A 17,755-nucleotide genomic window follows, 5' to 3' on the forward strand; every position below is an offset into this window, starting at 1 on the left:
GCAATTCTTACTTCTTCTTGAAATGTAGGGACGACAGTACATTCCATCACATCCATCTAGTGTACACAGGTAGGTCCATTGTGGCGGGCAGGCGAGCGGGCGGGCTGCTTTATTGGCTGTTTGCTGTTCCTCTACTCCACTCCACTATTTGACTGTGGTGCTGCATCAATCAATCAATCAATCAATCAATCAATCAATCAATCAATCAATCAATCAATCAATCAATCAATCAGTGGCTGGCTCAGGTGCAGCTCTTTAACTTACCTAAAAGGGAGGGCGGAGAGAAGACAAGGAAGGTGAATGAGCTGTTCCAATGTGAAATGCCGGAAACACAGAAACACAGACGACACACAACAAGAGGTGGCAATCTATTCATTAATTGCATTTAATCAATGAGCTCATTATCACTCATGCATTGTCCAACAGGTGTTGAAATAATGGGATTAAAAGGGGAGATCCCATCAGAAAGACAAAAACAATAGCAAACACAAATAGCACTTTTGGAATCTGATTTTAGTAAACACATAAGGGAAGGGTGCACCGGTCCTGGAAATACTGCAATACCAGGTCAATGCGTGGAGTGGACAGAGCAAGCTCTATTTCCATCTCCCTGTTCTAAAAATCCATTTAATATATGGTCCCCAGATAGGGGACGTATCAGATATTAAACTGATAAGAACAGATACTACACTTGATCTTAGCCAAAAGGCCGAGAAGCGATAACCCGAATGGGCCTGGCGTTGACCGAGCCTGCCTAATACTGCTGTTCACCCCTTGCAGCGATTCAGCCTACTCCTAGGCAATTCCATGGGGCCCTGCAGGCTCACACACATTTACAGCTACTAAGCGGGAGGTGAATAAAGGCCGGAGAGGAAGCTACACAGGATTTGCTTCTTTTGCTTGCACCACAATGCAGTGCTGAAAGAGGAGGAATCGACATAAAAACGCCTTCTTGGCAACGCCCAAATGCCCTCCTGCCGTGCAAATACTGGCAGCAGCAGCAGCAGCAGCAGCAGCAGCAGCAGTAAGTGCATGCCCACAGCCACCCCTTGTTCCTTCACAACTTGTATTAGCTTTAATCCAGTCCAGTGCTGACTGCTGAGCAGCACTGACCAACACTGCCTGGGCCCAGGCTTTTATCTCTGAGGCCCCATTATGATGTCAGAAAGCTGGCTCTGGAATCCTGAGGGCTCCACTATGACACGTGCAAAGTTCCGTCTGAACTTTATATAAGACGGTGAGGCTCAGTCAGTCACTCAGTGTTGCCTGAGAGGGCAACACTGCAACAGCCGGCCGCCAGGCTGTCTTTTTTTTGCACATTTATTTGCCTCCAGGAGGCCACAAGAGGGAGACAAGGGACTGCAAAATGGAAAATAGGCATCCACCAACTTTACAGACAACTTCTCCTTGCTCCTACAACCTCCATCCTTGCACAGTTTGTTATTCTTCTAGGTAACATAGTAACAAATCCAAATTGCTGCTCTCTTTGTAGGCAAGCAAGGCTTTGTTGCAACTGCAATTCTTACTTCTTCTTGAAATGTAGGGACGACAGTACATTCCATCACATCCATCTAGTGTACACAGGTAGGTCCATTGTGGCGGGCAGGCGAGCGGGCGGGCTGCTTTATTGGCTGTTTGCTGTTCCCCTACTCCACTCCACTATTTGACTGTGGTGCTGCATCAATCAATCAATCAATCAATCAATCAATCAATCAATCAATCAATCAATCAATCAATCAGTGGCTGGCTCAGGTGCAGCTCTTTAACTTACCTAAAAGGGAGGGCGGAGAGAAGACAAGGAAGGTGAATGAGCTGTTCCAATGTGAAATGCCGGAAACACAGAAACACAGACGACACACAACAAGAGGTGGCAATCTATTCATTAATTGCATTTAATCAATGAGCTCATTATCACTCATGCATTGTCCAACAGGTGTTGAAATAATGGGATTAAAAGGGGAGATCCCATCAGAAAGACAAAAACAATAGCAAACACAAATAGCACTTTTGGAATCTGATTTTAGTAAACACATAAGGGAAGGGTGCACCGGTCCTGGAAATACTGCAATACCAGGTCAATGCGTGGAGTGGACAGAACAAGCTCTATTTCCATCTCCCTGTTCTAAAAATCCATTTAATATATGGTCCCCAGATAGGGGACGTATCAGATATTAAACTGATAAGAACAGATACTACACTTGATCTTAGCCAAAAGGCCGAGAAGCGATAACCCGAATGGGCCTGGCGTTGACCGAGCCTGCCTAATACTGCTGTTCACCCCTTGCAGCGATTCAGACTACTCCTAGGCAATTCCATGGGGCCCTGCAGGCTCACACACATTTACAGCTACTAAGCGGGAGGTGAATAAAGGCCGGAGAGGAAGCTACACAGGATTTGCTTCTTTTGCTTGCACCACAATGCAGTGCTGAAAGAGGAGGAATCGACATAAAAACGCCTTCTTGGCAACGCCCAAATGCCCTCCTGCCGTGCAAATACTGGCAGCAGCAGCAGCAGCAGCAGCAGCAGCAGTAAGTGCATGCCCACAGCCACCCCTTGTTCCTTCACAACTTGTATTAGCTTTAATCCAGTCCAGTGCTGCCTGCTGAGCAGCACTGACCAACACTGCCTGGGCCCAGGCTTTTATCTCTGAGGCCCCATTATGATGTCAGAAAGCTGGCTCTGGAATCCTGAGGGCTCCACTATGACACGTGCAAAGTTCCGTCTGAACTTTATATAAGACGGTGAGGCTCAGTCAGTCACTCAGTGTTGCCTGAGAGGGCAACACTGCAACAGCCGGCCGCCAGGCTGTCTTTTTTTTGCACATTTATTTGCCTCCAGGAGGCCACAAGAGGGAGACAAGGGACTGCAAAATGGAAAATAGGCATCCACCAACTTTACAGACAACTTCTCCTTGCTCCTACAACCTCCATCCTTGCACAGTTTGTTATTCTTCTAGGTAACATAGTAACAAATCCAAATTGCTGCTCTCTTTGTAGGCAAGCAAGGCTTTGTTGCAACTGCAATTCTTACTTCTTCTTGAAATGTAGGGACGACAGTACATTCCATCACATCCATCTAGTGTACACAGGTAGGTCCATTGTGGCGGGCAGGCGAGCGGGCGGGCTGCTTTATTGGCTGTTTGCTGTTCCCCTACTCCACTCCACTATTTGACTGTGGTGCTGCATCAATCAATCAATCAATCAATCAATCAATCAATCAATCAATCAGTGGCTGGCTCAGGTGCAGCTCTTTAACTTACCTAAAAGGGAGGGCGGAGAGAAGACAAGGAAGGTGAATGAGCTGTTCCAATGTGAAATGCCGGAAACACAGAAACACAGACGACACACAACAAGAGGTGGCAATCTATTCATTAATTGCATTTAATCAATGAGCTCATTATCACTCATGCATTGTCCAACAGGTGTTGAAATAATGGGATTAAAAGGGGAGATCCCATCAGAAAGACAAAAACAATAGCAAACACAAATAGCACTTTTGGAATCTGATTTTAGTAAACACATAAGGGAAGGGTGCACCGGTCCTGGAAATACTGCAATACCAGGTCAATGCGTGGAGTGGACAGAACAAGCTCTATTTCCATCTCCCTGTTCTAAAAATCCATTTAATATATGGTCCCCAGATAGGGGACGTATCAGATATTAAACTGATAAGAACAGATACTACACTTGATCTTAGCCAAAAGGCCGAGAAGCGATAACCCGAATGGGCCTGGCGTTGACCGAGCCTGCCTAATACTGCTGTTCACCCCTTGCAGCGATTCAGCCTACTCCTAGGCAATTCCATGGGGCCCTGCAGGCTCACACACATTTACAGCTACTAAGCGGGAGGTGAATAAAGGCCGGAGAGGAAGCTACACAGGATTTGCTTCTTTTGCTTGCACCACAATGCAGTGCTGAAAGAGGAGGAATCGACATAAAAACGCCTTCTTGGCAACGCCCAAATGCCCTCCTGCCGTGCAAATACTGGCAGCAGCAGCAGCAGCAGCAGCAGCAGCAGTAAGTGCATGCCCACAGCCACCCCTTGTTCCTTCACAACTTGTATTAGCTTTAATCCAGTCCAGTGCTGCCTGCTGAGCAGCACTGACCAACACTGCCTGGGCCCAGGCTTTTATCTCTGAGGCCCCATTATGATGTCAGAAAGCTGGCTCTGGAATCCTGAGGGCTCCACTATGACACGTGCAAAGTTCCGTCTGAACTTTATATAAGACGGTGAGGCTCAGTCAGTCACTCAGTGTTGCCTGAGAGGGCAACACTGCAACAGCCGGCCACCAGGCTGTCTTTTTTTTGCACATTTATTTGCCTCCAGGAGGCCACAAGAGGGAGACAAGGGACTGCAAAATGGAAAATAGGCATCCACCAACTTTACAGACAACTTCTCCTTGCTCCTACAACCTCCATCCTTGCACAGTTTGTTATTCTTCTAGGTAACATAGTAACAAATCCAAATTGATGCTCTCTTTGTAGGCAAGCAAGGCTTTGTTGCAACTGCAATTCTTACTTCTTCTTGAAATGTAGGGATGACAGTACATTCCATCACATCCATCTAGTGTACACAGGTAGGTCCATTGTGGCGGGCAGGCGAGCGGGCGGGCTGCTTTATTGGCTGTTTGCTGTTCCCCTACTCCACTCCACTATTTGACTGTGGTGCTGCATCAATCAATCAATCAATCAATCAATCAATCAATCAATCAATCAATCAATCAATCAATCAGTGGCTGGCTCAGGTGCAGCTCTTTAACTTACCTAAAAGGGAGGGTGGAGAGAAGACAAGGAAGGTGAATGAGCTGTTCCAATGTGAAATGCCGGAAACACAGAAACACAGACGACACACAACAAGAGGTGGCAATCTATTCATTAATTGCATTTAATCAATGAGCTCATTATCACTCATGCATTGTCCAACAGGTGTTGAAATAATGGGATTAAAAGGGGAGATCCCATCAGAAAGACAAAAACAATAGCAAACACAAATAGCACTTTTGGAATCTGATTTTAGTAAACACATAAGGGAAGGGTGCACCGGTCCTGGAAATACTGCAATACCAGGTCAATGCGTGGAGTGGACAGAGCAAGCTCTATTTCCATCTCCCTGTTCTAAAAATCCATTTAATATATGGTCCCCAGATAGGGGACGTATCAGATATTAAACTGATAAGAACAGATACTACACTTGATCTTAGCCAAAAGGCCGAGAAGCGATAACCCGAATGGGCCTGGCGTTGACCGAGCCTGCCTAATACTGCTGTTCACCCCTTGCAGCGATTCAGCCTACTCCTAGGCAATTCCATGGGGCCCTGCAGGCTCACACACATTTACAGCTACTAAGCGGGAGGTGAATAAAGGCCGGAGAGGAAGCTACACAGGATTTGCTTCTTTTGCTTGCACCACAATGCAGTGCTGAAAGAGGAGGAATCGACATAAAAACGCCTTCTTGGCAACGCCCAAATGCCCTCCTGCCGTGCAAATACTGGCAGCAGCAGCAGCAGCAGCAGCAGCAGCAGCAGCAGTAAGTGCATGCCCACAGCCACCCCTTGTTCCTTCACAACTTGTATTAGCTTTAATCCAGTCCAGTGCTGCCTGCTGAGCAGCACTGACCAACACTGCCTGGGCCCAGGCTTTTATCTCTGAGGCCCCATTATGATGTCAGAAAGCTGGCTCTGGAATCCTGAGGGCTCCACTATGACACGTGCAAAGTTCCGTCTGAACTTTATATAAGACGGTGAGGCTCAGTCAGTCACTCAGTGTTGCCTGAGAGGGCAACACTGCAACAGCCGGCCGCCAGGCTGTCTTTTTTTTGCACATTTATTTGCCTCCAGGAGGCCACAAGAGGGAGACAAGGGACTGCAAAATGGAAAATAGGCATCCACCAACTTTACAGACAACTTCTCCTTGCTCCTACAACCTCCATCCTTGCACAGTTTGTTATTCTTCTAGGTAACATAGTAACAAATCCAAATTGCTGCTCTCTTTGTAGGCAAGCAAGGCTTTGTTGCAACTGCAATTCTTACTTCTTCTTGAAATGTAGGGACGACAGTACATTCCATCACATCCATCTAGTGTACACAGGTAGGTCCATTGTGGCGGGCAGGCGAGCGGGCGGGCTGCTTTATTGGCTGTTTGCTGTTCCCCTACTCCACTCCACTATTTGACTGTGGTGCTGCATCAATCAATCAATCAATCAATCAATCAATCAATCAATCAGTGGCTGGCTCAGGTGCAGCTCTTTAACTTACCTAAAAGGGAGGGCGGAGAGAAGACAAGGAAGGTGAATGAGCTGTTCCAATGTGAAATGCCGGAAACACAGAAACACAGACGACACACAACAAGAGGTGGCAATCTATTCATTAATTGCATTTAATCAATGAGCTCATTATCACTCATGCATTGTCCAACAGGTGTTGAAATAATGGGATTAAAAGGGGAGATCCCATCAGAAAGACAAAAACAATAGCAAACACAAATAGCACTTTTGGAATCTGATTTTAGTAAACACATAAGGGAAGGGTGCACCGGTCCTGGAAATACTGCAATACCAGGTCAATGCGTGGAGTGGACAGAGCAAGCTCTATTTCCATCTCCCTGTTCTAAAAATCCATTTAATATATGGTCCCCAGATAGGGGACGTATCAGATATTAAACTGATAAGAACAGATACTACACTTGATCTTAGCCAAAAGGCCGAGAAGCGATAACCCGAATGGGCCTGGCGTTGACCGAGCCTGCCTAATACTGCTGTTCACCCCTTGCAGCGATTCAGCCTACTCCTAGGCAATTCCATGGGGCCCTGCAGGCTCACACACATTTACAGCTACTAAGCGGGAGGTGAATAAAGGCCGGAGAGGAAGCTACACAGGATTTGCTTCTTTTGCTTGCACCACAATGCAGTGCTGAAAGAGGAGGAATCGACATAAAAACGCCTTCTTGGCAACGCCCAAATGCCCTCCTGCCGTGCAAATACTGGCAGCAGCAGCAGCAGCAGCAGCAGCAGTAAGTGCATGCCCACAGCCACCCCTTGTTCCTTCACAACTTGTATTAGCTTTAATCCAGTCCAGTGCTGCCTGCTGAGCAGCACTGACCAACACTGCCTGGGCCCAGGCTTTTATCTCTGAGGCCCCATTATGATGTCAGAAAGCTGGCTCTGGAATCCTGAGGGCTCCACTATGACACGTGCAAAGTTCCGTCTGAACTTTATATAAGACGGTGAGGCTCAGTCAGTCACTCAGTGTTGCCTGAGAGGGCAACACTGCAACAGCCGGCCGCCAGGCTGTCTTTTTTTTGCACATTTATTTGCCTCCAGGAGGCCACAAGAGGGAGACAAGGGACTGCAAAATGGAAAATAGGCATCCACCAACTTTACAGACAACTTCTCCTTGCTCCTACAACCTCCATCCTTGCACAGTTTGTTATTCTTCTAGGTAACATAGTAACAAATCCAAATTGCTGCTCTTTTTGTAGGCAAGCAAGGCTTTGTTGCAACTGCAATTCTTACTTCTTCTTGAAATGTAGGGACGACAGTACATTCCATCACATCCATCTAGTGTACACAGGTAGGTCCATTGTGGCGGGCAGGCGAGCGGGCGGGCTGCTTTATTGGCTGTTTGCTGTTCCCCTACTCCACTCCACTATTTGACTGTGGTGCTGCATCAATCAATCAATCAATCAATCAATCAATCAATCAATCAATCAATCAATCAATCAATCAATCAATCAATCAGTGGCTGGCTCAGGTGCAGCTCTTTAACTTACCTAAAAGGGAGGGCGGAGAGAAGACAAGGAAGGTGAATGAGCTGTTCCAATGTGAAATGCCGGAAACACAGAAACACAGACGACACACAACAAGAGGTGGCAATCTATTCATTAATTGCATTTAATCAATGAGCTCATTATCACTCATGCATTGTCCAACAGGTGTTGAAATAATGGGATTAAAAGGGGAGATCCCATCAGAAAGACAAAAACAATAGCAAACACAAATAGCACTTTTGGAATCTGATTTTAGTAAACACATAAGGGAAGGGTGCACCGGTCCTGGAAATACTGCAATACCAGGTCAATGCGTGGAGTGGACAGAGCAAGCTCTATTTCCATCTCCCTGTTCTAAAAATCCATTTAATATATGGTCCCCAGATAGGGGACGTATCAGATATTAAACTGATAAGAACAGATACTACACTTGATCTTAGCCAAAAGGCCGAGAAGCGATAACCCGAATGGGCCTGGCGTTGACCGAGCCTGCCTAATACTGCTGTTCACCCCTTGCAGCGATTCAGCCTACTCCTAGGCAATTCCATGGGGCCCTGCAGGCTCACACACATTTACAGCTACTAAGCGGGAGGTGAATAAAGGCCGGAGAGGAAGCTACACAGGATTTGCTTCTTTTGCTTGCACCACAATGCAGTGCTGAAAGAGGAGGAATCGACATAAAAACGCCTTCTTGGCAACGCCCAAATGCCCTCCTGCCGTGCAAATACTGGCAGCAGCAGCAGCAGCAGCAGCAGCAGTAAGTGCATGCCCACAGCCACCCCTTGTTCCTTCACAACTTGTATTAGCTTTAATCCAGTCCAGTGCTGCCTGCTGAGCAGCACTGACCAACACTGCCTGGGCCCAGGCTTTTATCTCTGAGGCCCCATTATGATGTCAGAAAGCTGGCTCTGGAATCCTGAGGGCTCCACTATGACACGTGCAAAGTTCCGTCTGAACTTTATATAAGACGGTGAGGCTCAGTCAGTCACTCAGTGTTGCCTGAGAGGGCAACACTGCAACAGCCGGCCGCCAGGCTGTCTTTTTTTTGTACATTTATTTGCCTCCAGGAGGCCACAAGAGGGAGACAAGGGACTGCAAAATGGAAAATAGGCATCCACCAACTTTACAGACAACTTCTCCTTGCTCCTACAACCTCCATCCTTGCACAGTTTGTTATTCTTCTAGGTAACATAGTAACAAATCCAAATTGCTGCTCTCTTTGTAGGCAAGCAAGGCTTTGTTGCAACTGCAATTCTTACTTCTTCTTGAAATGTAGGGACGACAGTACATTCCATCACATCCATCTAGTGTACACAGGTAGGTCCATTGTGGCGGGCAGGCGAGCGGGCGGGCTGCTTTATTGGCTGTTTGCTGTTCCCCTACTCCACTCCACTATTTGACTGTGGTGCTGCATCAATCAATCAATCAATCAATCAATCAATCAATCAATCAATCAGTGGCTGGCTCAGGTGCAGCTCTTTAACTTACCTAAAAGGGAGGGCGGAGAGAAGACAAGGAAGGTGAATGAGCTGTTCCAATGTGAAATGCCGGAAACACAGAAACACAGACGACACACAACAAGAGGTGGCAATCTATTCATTAATTGCATTTAATCAATGAGCTCATTATCACTCATGCATTGTCCAACAGGTGTTGAAATAATGGGATTAAAAGGGGAGATCCCATCAGAAAGACAAAAACAATAGCAAAGACAAAAAACACTTTTGGAATCTGATTTTAGTAAACACATAAGGGAAGGGTGCACCGGTCCTGGAAATACTGCAATACCAGGTCAATGCGTGGAGTGGACAGAGCAAGCTCTATTTCCATCTCCCTGTTCTAAAAATCCATTTAATATATGGTCCCCAGATAGGGGACGTATCAGATATTAAACTGATAAGAACAGATACTACACTTGATCTTAGCCAAAAGGCCGAGAAGCGATAACCCGAATGGGCCTGGCGTTGACCGAGCCTGCCTAATACTGCTGTTCACCCCTTGCAGCGATTCAGCCTACTCCTAGGCAATTCCATGGGGCCCTGCAGGCTCACACACATTTACAGCTACTAAGCGGGAGGTGAATAAAGGCCGGAGAGGAAGCTACACAGGATTTGCTTCTTTTGCTTGCACCACAATGCAGTGCTGAAAGAGGAGGAATCGACATAAAAACGCCTTCTTGGCAACGCCCAAATGCCCTCCTGCCGTGCAAATACTGGCAGCAGCAGCAGCAGCAGCAGCAGCAGCAGTAAGTGCATGCCCACAGCCACCCCTTGTTCCTTCACAACTTGTATTAGCTTTAATCCAGTCCAGTGCTGCCTGCTGAGCAGCACTGACCAACACTGCCTGGGCCCAGGCTTTTATCTCTGAGGCCCCATTATGATGTCAGAAAGCTGGCTCTGGAATCCTGAGAGCTCCACTATGACACGTGCAAAGTTCCGTCTGAACTTTATATAAGACGGTGAGGCTCAGTCAGTCACTCAGTGTTGCCTGAGAGGGCAACACTGCAACAGCCGGCCGCCAGGCTGTCTTTTTTTTGCACATTTATTTGCCTCCAGGAGGCCACAAGAGGGAGACAAGGGACTGCAAAATGGAAAATAGGCATCCACCAACTTTACAGACAACTTCTCCTTGCTCCTACAACCTCCATCCTTGCACAGTTTGTTATTCTTCTAGGTAACATAGTAACAAATCCAAATTGCTGCTCTCTTTGTAGGCAAGCAAGGCTTTGTTGCAACTGCAATTCTTACTTCTTCTTGAAATGTAGGGACGACAGTACATTCCATCACATCCATCTAGTGTACACAGGTAGGTCCATTGTGGCGGGCAGGCGAGCGGGCGGGCTGCTTTATTGGCTGTTTGCTGTTCCCCTACTCCACTCCACTATTTGACTGTGGTGCTGCATCAATCAATCAATCAATCAATCAATCAATCAATCAATCAATCAATCAATCAATCAATCAATCAATCAATCAATCAGTGGCTGGCTCAGGTGCAGCTCTTTAACTTACCTAAAAGGGAGGGCGGAGAGAAGACAAGGAAGGTGAATGAGCTGTTCCAATGTGAAATGCCGGAAACACAGAAACACAGACGACACACAACAAGAGGTGGCAATCTATTCATTAATTGCATTTAATCAATGAGCTCATTATCACTCATGCATTGTCCAACAGGTGTTGAAATAATGGGATTAAAAGGGGAGATCCCATCAGAAAGACAAAAACAATAGCAAACACAAATAGCACTTTTGGAATCTGATTTTAGTAAACACATAAGGGAAGGGTGCACCGGTCCTGGAAATACTGCAATACCAGGTCAATGCGTGGAGTGGACAGAGCAAGCTCTATTTCCATCTCCCTGTTCTAAAAATCCATTTAATATATGGTCCCCAGATAGGGGACGTATCAGATATTAAACTGATAAGAACAGATACTACACTTGATCTTAGCCAAAAGGCCGAGAAGCGAGCGATAACCCGAATGGGCCTGGCGTTGACCGAGCCTGCCTAATACTGCTGTTCACCCCTTGCAGCGATTCAGCCTACTCCTAGGCAATTCCATGGGGCCCTGCAGGCTCACACACATTTACAGCTACTAAGCGGGAGGTGAATAAAGGCCGGAGAGGAAGCTACACAGGATTTGCTTCTTTTGCTTGCACCACAATGCAGTGCTGAAAGAGGAGGAATCGACATAAAAACGCCTTCTTGGCAACGCCCAAATGCCCTCCTGCCGTGCAAATACTGGCAGCAGCAGCAGCAGCAGCAGCAGCAGCAGCAGCAGTAAGTGCATGCCCACAGCCACCCCTTGTTCCTTCACAACTTGTATTAGCTTTAATCCAGTCCAGTGCTGCCTGCTGAGCAGCACTGACCAACACTGCCTGGGCCCAGGCTTTTATCTCTGAGGCCCCATTATGATGTCAGAAAGCTGGCTCTGGAATCCTGAGGGCTCCACTATGACACGTGCAAAGTTCCGTCTGAACTTTATATAAGACGGTGAGGCTCAGTCAGTCACTCAGTGTTGCCTGAGAGGGCAACACTGCAACAGCCGGCCGCCAGGCTGTCTTTTTTTTGCACATTTATTTGCCTCCAGGAGGCCACAAGAGGGAGACAAGGGACTGCAAAATGGAAAATAGGCATCCACCAACTTTACAGACAACTTCTCCTTGCTCCTACAACCTCCATCCTTGCACAGTTTGTTATTCTTCTAGGTAACATAGTAACAAATCCAAATTGCTGCTCTCTTTGTAGGCAAGCAAGGCTTTGTTGCAACTGCAATTCTTACTTCTTCTTGAAATGTAGGGACGACAGTACATTCCATCACATCCATCTAGTGTACACAGGTAGGTCCATTGTGGCGGGCAGGCGAGCGGGCGGGCTGCTTTATTGGCTGTTTGCTGTTCCCCTACTCCACTCCACTATTTGACTGTGGTGCTGCATCAATCAATCAATCAATCAATCAATCAATCAATCAATCAGTGGCTGGCTCAGGTGCAGCTCTTTAACTTACCTAAAAGGGAGGGCGGAGAGAAGACAAGGAAGGTGAATGAGCTGTTCCAATGTGAAATGCCGGAAACACAGAAACACAGACGACACACAACAAGAGGTGGCAATCTATTCATTAATTGCATTTAATCAATGAGCTCATTATCACTCATGCATTGTCCAACAGGTGTTGAAATAATGGGATTAAAAGGGGAGATCCCATCAGAAAGACAAAAACAATAGCAAACACAAATAGCACTTTTGGAATCTGATTTTAGTAAACACATAAGGGAAGGGTGCACCGGTCCTGGAAATACTGCAATACCAGGTCAATGCGTGGAGTGGACAGAGCAAGCTCTATTTCCATCTCCCTGTTCTAAAAATCCATTTAATATATGGTCCCCAGATAGGGGACGTATCAGATATTAAACTGATAAGAACAGATACTACACTTGATCTTAGCCAAAAGGCCGAGAAGCGATAACCCGAATGGGCCTGGCGTTGACCGAGCCTGCCTAATACTGCTGTTCACCCCTTGCAGCGATTCAGCCTACTCCTAGGCAATTCCATGGGGCCCTGCAGGCTCACACACATTTACAGCTACTAAGCGGGAGGTGAATAAAGGCCGGAGAGGAAGCTACACAGGATTTGCTTCTTTTGCTTGCACCACAATGCAGTGCTGAAAGAGGAGGAATCGACATAAAAACGCCTTCTTGGCAACGCCCAAATGCCCTCCTGCCGTGCAAATACTGGCAGCAGCAGCAGCAGCAGCAGCAGCAGTAAGTGCATGCCCACAGCCACCCCTTGTTCCTTCACAACTTGTATTAGCTTTAATCCAGTCCAGTGCTGCCTGCTGAGCAGCACTGACCAACACTGCCTGGGCCCAGGCTTTTATCTCTGAGGCCCCATTATGATGTCAGAAAGCTGGCTCTGGAATCCTGAGGGCTCCACTATGACACGTGCAAAGTTCCGTCTGAACTTTATATAAGACGGTGAGGCTCAGTCAGTCACTCAGTGTTGCCTGAGAGGGCAACACTGCAACAGCCGGCCGCCAGGCTGTCTTTTTTTTGCACATTTATTTGCCTCCAGGAGGCCACAAGAGGGAGACAAGGGACTGCAAAATGGAAAATAGGCATCCACCAACTTTACAGACAACTTCTCCTTGCTCCTACAACCTCCATCCTTGCACAGTTTGTTATTCTTCTAGGTAACATAGTAACAAATCCAAATTGCTGCTCTTTTTGTAGGCAAGCAAGGCTTTGTTGCAACTGCAATTCTTACTTCTTCTTGAAATGTAGGGACGACAGTACATTCCATCACATCCATCTAGTGTACACAGGTAGGTCCATTGTGGCGGGCAGGCGAGCGGGCGGGCTGCTTTATTGGCTGTTTGCTGTTCCCCTACTCCACTCCACTATTTGACTGTGGTGCTGCATCAATCAATCAATCAATCAATCAATCAATCAATCAATCAATCAATCAATCAATCAATCAATCAGTGGCTGGCTCAGGTGCAGCTCTTTAACTTACCTAAAAGGGAGGGCGGAGAGAAGACAAGGAAGGTGAATGAGCTGTTCCAATGTGAAATGCCGGAAACACAGAAACACAGACGACACACAACAAGAGGTGGCAATCTATTCATTAATTGCATTTAATCAATGAGCTCATTATCACTCATGCATTGTCCAACAGGTGTTGAAATAATGGGATTAAAAGGGGAGATCCCATCAGAAAGACAAAAACAATAGCAAACACAAATAGCACTTTTGGAATCTGATTTTAGTAAACACATAAGGGAAGGGTGCACCGGTCCTGGAAATACTGCAATACCAGGTCAATGCGTGGAGTGGACAGAGCAAGCTCTATTTCCATCTCCCTGTTCTAAAAATCCATTTAATATATGGTCCCCAGATAGGGGACGTATCAGATATTAAACTGATAAGAACAGATACTACACTTGATCTTAGCCAAAAGGCCGAGAAGCGATAACCCGAATGGGCCTGGCGTTGACCGAGCCTGCCTAATACTGCTGTTCACCCCTTGCAGCGATTCAGCCTACTCCTAGGCAATTCCATGGGGCCCTGCAGGCTCACACACATTTACAGCTACTAAGCGGGAGGTGAATAAAGGCCGGAGAGGAAGCTACACAGGATTTGCTTCTTTTGCTTGCACCACAATGCAGTGCTGAAAGAGGAGGAATCGACATAAAAACGCCTTCTTGGCAACGCCCAAATGCCCTCCTGCCGTGCAAATACTGGCAGCAGCAGCAGCAGCAGCAGCAGCAGCAGTAAGTGCATGCCCACAGCCACCCCTTGTTCCTTCACAACTTGTATTAGCTTTAATCCAGTCCAGTGCTGCCTGCTGAGCAGCACTGACCAACACTGCCTGGGCCCAGGCTTTTATCTCTGAGGCCCCATTATGATGTCAGAAAGCTGGCTCTGGAATCCTGAGGGCTCCACTATGACACGTGCAAAGTTCCGTCTGAACTTTATATAAGACGGTGAGGCTCAGTCAGTCACTCAGTGTTGCCTGAGAGGGCAACACTGCAACAGCCGGCCGCCAGGCTGTCTTTTTTTTGTACATTTATTTGCCTCCAGGAGGCCACAAGAGGGAGACAAGGGACTGCAAAATGGAAAATAGGCATCCACCAACTTTACAGACAACTTCTCCTTGCTCCTACAACCTCCATCCTTGCACAGTTTGTTATTCTTCTAGGTAACATAGTAACAAATCCAAATTGCTGCTCTCTTTGTAGGCAAGCAAGGCTTTGTTGCAACTGCAATTCTTACTTCTTCTTGAAATGTAGGGACGACAGTACATTCCATCACATCCATCTAGTGTACACAGGTAGGTCCATTGTGGCGGGCAGGCGAGCGGGCGGGCTGCTTTATTGGCTGTTTGCTGTTCCCCTACTCCACTCCACTATTTGACTGTGGTGCTGCATCAATCAATCAATCAATCAATCAATCAATCAATCAATCAATCAATCAATCAATCAATCAATCAGTGGCTGGCTCAGGTGCAGCTCTTTAACTTACCTAAAAGGGAGGGCGGAGAGAAGACAAGGAAGGTGAATGAGCTGTTCCAATGTGAAATGCCGGAAACACAGAAACACAGACGACACACAACAAGAGGTGGCAATCTATTCATTAATTGCATTTAATCAATGAGCTCATTATCACTCATGCATTGTCCAACAGGTGTTGAAATAATGGGATTAAAAGGGGAGATCCCATCAGAAAGACAAAAACAATAGCAAACACAAATAGCACTTTTGGAATCTGATTTTAGTAAACACATAAGGGAAGGGTGCACCGGTCCTGGAAATACTGCAATACCAGGTCAATGCGTGGAGTGGACAGAGCAAGCTCTATTTCCATCTCCCTGTTCTAAAAATCCATTTAATATATGGTCCCCAGATAGGGGACGTATCAGATATTAAACTGATAAGAACAGATACTACACTTGATCTTAGCCAAAAGGCCGAGAAGCGATAACCCGAATGGGCCTGGCGTTGACCGAGCCTGCCTAATACTGCTGTTCACCCCTTGCAGCGATTCAGCCTACTCCTAGGCAATTCCATGGGGCCCTGCAGGCTCACACACATTTACAGCTACTAAGCGGGAGGTGAATAAAGGCCGGAGAGGAAGCTACACAGGATTTGCTTCTTTTGCTTGCACCACAATGCAGTGCTGAAAGAGGAGGAATCGACATAAAAACGCCTTCTTGGCAACGCCCAAATGCCCTCCTGCCGTGCAAATACTGGCAGCAGCAGCAGCAGCAGCAGCAGCAGCAGTAAGTGCATGCCCACAGCCACCCCTTGTTCCTTCACAACTTGTATTAGCTTTAATCCAGTCCAGTGCTGCCTGCTGAGCAGCACTGACCAACACTGCCTGGGCCCAGGCTTTTATCTCTGAGGCCCCATTATGATGTCAGAAAGCTGGCTCTGGAATCCTGAGAGCTCCACTATGACACGTGCAAAGTTCCGTCTGAACTTTATATAAGACGGTGAGGCTCAGTCAGTCACTCAGTGTTGCCTGAGAGGGCAACACTGCAACAGCCGGCCGCCAGGCTGTCTTTTTTTTGCACATTTATTTGCCTCCAGGAGGCCACAAGAGGGAGACAAGGGACTGCAAAATGGAAAATAGGCATCCACCAACTTTACAGACAACTTCTCCTTGCTCCTACAACCTCCATCCTTGCACAGTTTGTTATTCTTCTAGGTAACATAGTAACAAATCCAAATTGCTGCTCTCTTTGTAGGCAAGCAAGGCTTTGTTGCAACTGCAATTCTTACTTCTTCTTGAAATGTAGGGACGACAGTACATTCCATCACATCCATCTAGTGTACACAGGTAGGTCCATTGTGGCGGGCAGGCGAGCGGGCGGGCTGCTTTATTGGCTGTTTGCTGTTCCCCTACTCCACTCCACTATTTGACTGTGGTGCTGCATCAATCAATCAATCAATCAATCAATCAATCAATCAATCAATCAATCAGTGGCTGGCTCAGGTGCAGCTCTTTAACTTACCTAAAAGGGAGGGCGGAGAGAAGACAAGGAAGGTGAATGAGCTGTTCCAATGTGAAATGCCGGAAACACAGAAACACAGACGACACACAACAAGAGGTGGCAATCTATTCATTAATTGCATTTAATCAATGAGCTCATTATCACTCATGCATTGTCCAACAGGTGTTGAAATAATGGGATTAAAAGGGGAGATCCCATCAGAAAGACAAAAACAATAGCAAACACAAATAGCACTTTTGGAATCTGATTTTAGTAAACACATAAGGGAAGGGTGCACCGGTCCTGGAAATACTGCAATACCAGGTCAATGCGTGGAGTGGACAGAGCAAGCTCTATTTCCATCTCCCTGTTCTAAAAATCCATTTAATATATGGTCCCCAGATAGGGGACGTATCAGATATTAAACTGATAAGAACAGATACTACACTTGATCTTAGCCAAAAGGCCGAGAAGCGATAACCCGAATGGGCCTGGCGTTGACCGAGCCTGCCTAATACTGCTGTTCACCCCTTGCAGCGATTCAGCCTACTCCTAGGCAATTCCATGGGGCCCTGCAGGCTCACACACATTTACAGCTACTAAGCGGGAGGTGAATAAAGGCCGGAGAGGAAGCTACACAGGATTTGCTTCTTTTGCTTGCACCACAATGCAGTGCTGAAAGAGGAGGAATCGACATAAAAACGCCTTCTTGGCAACGCCCAAATGCCCTCCTGCCGTGCAAATACTAGCAGCAGCAGCAGCAGCAGCAGCAGCAGCAGCAGCAGTAAGTGCATGCCCACAGCCACCCCTTGTTCCTTCACAACTTGTATTAGCTTTAATCCAGTCCAGTGCTGCCTGCTGAGCAGCACTGACCAACACTGCCTGGGCCCAGGCTTTTATCTCTGAGGCCCCATTATGATGTCAGAAAGCTGGCTCTGGAATCCTGAGGGCTCCACTATGACACGTGCAAAGTTCCGTCTGAACTTTATATAAGACGGTGAGGCTC

At 46.9% G+C, this 17,755-nt stretch overlaps 12 non-coding genes across 12 annotated transcripts; all 12 read right to left on the reverse strand.

Annotated features, from left to right (window-relative positions):
* Positions 1–530: 530 nt before the first annotated feature.
* LOC142692003 (U2 spliceosomal RNA) lies at positions 531–721 on the reverse strand. Its single transcript, XR_012860501.1, has one exon. It is a non-coding gene; the product is annotated as a U2 spliceosomal RNA (small nuclear RNA).
* Positions 722–2,037: 1,316 nt separating this feature from the next.
* On the reverse strand, positions 2,038–2,228 carry LOC142692126 (U2 spliceosomal RNA). Its single transcript, XR_012860612.1, has one exon. It is a non-coding gene; the product is annotated as a U2 spliceosomal RNA (small nuclear RNA).
* A 1,297-nt stretch (positions 2,229–3,525) lies between these two features.
* On the reverse strand, positions 3,526–3,716 carry LOC142692127 (U2 spliceosomal RNA). Its single transcript, XR_012860613.1, has one exon. It is a non-coding gene; the product is annotated as a U2 spliceosomal RNA (small nuclear RNA).
* A 1,313-nt stretch (positions 3,717–5,029) lies between these two features.
* On the reverse strand, positions 5,030–5,220 carry LOC142692004 (U2 spliceosomal RNA). The gene has a single exon (XR_012860502.1). It is a non-coding gene; the product is annotated as a U2 spliceosomal RNA (small nuclear RNA).
* Positions 5,221–6,519: 1,299 nt separating this feature from the next.
* LOC142692006 (U2 spliceosomal RNA) lies at positions 6,520–6,710 on the reverse strand. Its single transcript, XR_012860504.1, has one exon. It is a non-coding gene; the product is annotated as a U2 spliceosomal RNA (small nuclear RNA).
* Positions 6,711–8,032: 1,322 nt separating this feature from the next.
* LOC142692007 (U2 spliceosomal RNA) lies at positions 8,033–8,223 on the reverse strand. The gene has a single exon (XR_012860505.1). It is a non-coding gene; the product is annotated as a U2 spliceosomal RNA (small nuclear RNA).
* A 1,294-nt stretch (positions 8,224–9,517) lies between these two features.
* On the reverse strand, positions 9,518–9,708 carry LOC142692008 (U2 spliceosomal RNA). The gene has a single exon (XR_012860506.1). It is a non-coding gene; the product is annotated as a U2 spliceosomal RNA (small nuclear RNA).
* Positions 9,709–11,037: 1,329 nt separating this feature from the next.
* On the reverse strand, positions 11,038–11,228 carry LOC142692109 (U2 spliceosomal RNA). Its single transcript, XR_012860597.1, has one exon. It is a non-coding gene; the product is annotated as a U2 spliceosomal RNA (small nuclear RNA).
* A 1,303-nt stretch (positions 11,229–12,531) lies between these two features.
* On the reverse strand, positions 12,532–12,722 carry LOC142692009 (U2 spliceosomal RNA). Its single transcript, XR_012860507.1, has one exon. It is a non-coding gene; the product is annotated as a U2 spliceosomal RNA (small nuclear RNA).
* A 1,314-nt stretch (positions 12,723–14,036) lies between these two features.
* LOC142692010 (U2 spliceosomal RNA) lies at positions 14,037–14,227 on the reverse strand. Its single transcript, XR_012860508.1, has one exon. It is a non-coding gene; the product is annotated as a U2 spliceosomal RNA (small nuclear RNA).
* A 1,317-nt stretch (positions 14,228–15,544) lies between these two features.
* On the reverse strand, positions 15,545–15,735 carry LOC142692011 (U2 spliceosomal RNA). The gene has a single exon (XR_012860509.1). It is a non-coding gene; the product is annotated as a U2 spliceosomal RNA (small nuclear RNA).
* A 1,301-nt stretch (positions 15,736–17,036) lies between these two features.
* LOC142692012 (U2 spliceosomal RNA) lies at positions 17,037–17,227 on the reverse strand. The gene has a single exon (XR_012860510.1). It is a non-coding gene; the product is annotated as a U2 spliceosomal RNA (small nuclear RNA).
* Between the last annotated feature and the right edge of the window lie 528 nt (positions 17,228–17,755).

Source organism: Rhinoderma darwinii, assembly GCF_050947455.1.
Source record: "Rhinoderma darwinii isolate aRhiDar2 chromosome 5 unlocalized genomic scaffold, aRhiDar2.hap1 SUPER_5_unloc_39, whole genome shotgun sequence".
Classification (NCBI taxonomy): Eukaryota; Metazoa; Chordata; class Amphibia; order Anura; family Rhinodermatidae; genus Rhinoderma; species Rhinoderma darwinii.